This window comes from Neoarius graeffei, chromosome 18, assembly GCF_027579695.1.
Source record: "Neoarius graeffei isolate fNeoGra1 chromosome 18, fNeoGra1.pri, whole genome shotgun sequence".
NCBI classification, from domain to species: Eukaryota; Metazoa; Chordata; class Actinopteri; order Siluriformes; family Ariidae; genus Neoarius; species Neoarius graeffei.
This window is the reverse complement of record NC_083586.1, coordinates 61,656,163-61,657,236: the sequence shown is the minus strand read 5'-3', so window position 1 is coordinate 61,657,236 and position 1,074 is coordinate 61,656,163. Positions and strand designations below refer to the sequence as shown.

The window sequence follows — 1,074 nt, the reverse complement described above, 5'->3', positions numbered from 1 at the left end:
CTGAACAATCCTAAGCCCCACTCACACTTGTTCAAGCTGCTGGAAAATAAAGGTCCTGCTGACGTTCATAGAAAAGGACCCTTGAGGGTCAGAAATGTCGGAAATACTGCGCTTAGCCTTTTGTGAAACAGCAGCTTATTTAACGCCTTATCTGCTTTATAACGTAATATTTACTAACAGTCAAGCTAGCTAGCTATTGACCTATTTATTTATGACAACTCTTCAGTGTAACACTAGCCTTCTATGTTTACCTTATTCTGGCTAACCATTTATGTTGGCTAACTTACTCCAGTGAGAGCCAACTCATTGTAATGTTAGCGAGCTAAACTCTCCGTCCAACTGATGCTACTCTCTAGCTAACATTCTCCATCTGTTTCTATAAATTTACTCCATAGCTAACAATTCTGTCCCTCATCTTGCGACCTTATGCGAATAACTTGTTTGTATCTCGAGCTTCAACTTAAAAAATAAAATATAAAAAAAAAAAGTTATAAAATCTTAAAAGCTTGCCTGAGGCATCAGTGGATATCAGCTGTTAACTGCTAAGCAGTGACTGGTGAGCAAAGCTGGGGCTTGCAATTGGTCAGTTGTATTTTTAAAGGAATAATTTGTCAAAATATCTTTGTTTGAACCCACTAAATTTTGTATGTTTTCAGCACTGAGTGATATTCAAGTACATACAACAATCAGCCATAACATTAAAATCACTGATCGATGAAGTGAATTACATTGATTATCTCATTACAATAGCACCGGTCAAGGGGTGGGATATGTTAGGCAGCAAGAGAACAGTCAGTTCTTCATGTTGATGTGTTGGAAGCGGGAAAAAATGGGCAAGTGTAAGGATCTGAGTGACCAAGCCAAATTGTGATGGTTAAAAAGTTAATGCCAGCTAAAACAGAAAGGTGTCAGCATTAACTTTTCAGCAGTTTGTGCTACAGCAGCTCTTCTGTGGGATTGGACCATATGGGCTAGTCTTTTTTGCCCCATGTGAATCAACGAGCCTTCGACACCTATGACTCTGTTGCCGGTTTACCGGTTGTCCTTCCTTGGACCACTTTTGGTAGGTACTAA

The 1,074-nt window shown here is 39.3% G+C and overlaps 1 protein-coding gene across 2 annotated transcripts in view; it reads left to right on the top strand.

Annotated features, from left to right (window-relative positions):
* Positions 1-702, top strand: part of peli1a (pellino E3 ubiquitin protein ligase 1a) — a 6,039-nt gene extending 5,337 nt beyond the window's left edge. For both annotated transcript variants that reach the window (XM_060899587.1, XM_060899586.1), the window contains exon 6: positions 1-702. This exon is cut by the window's left edge and continues 1,084 nt beyond it. The gene's annotated coding sequence lies outside the window, so the exon portion shown is untranslated.
* The last annotated feature ends 372 nt before the right edge of the window (positions 703-1,074 follow it).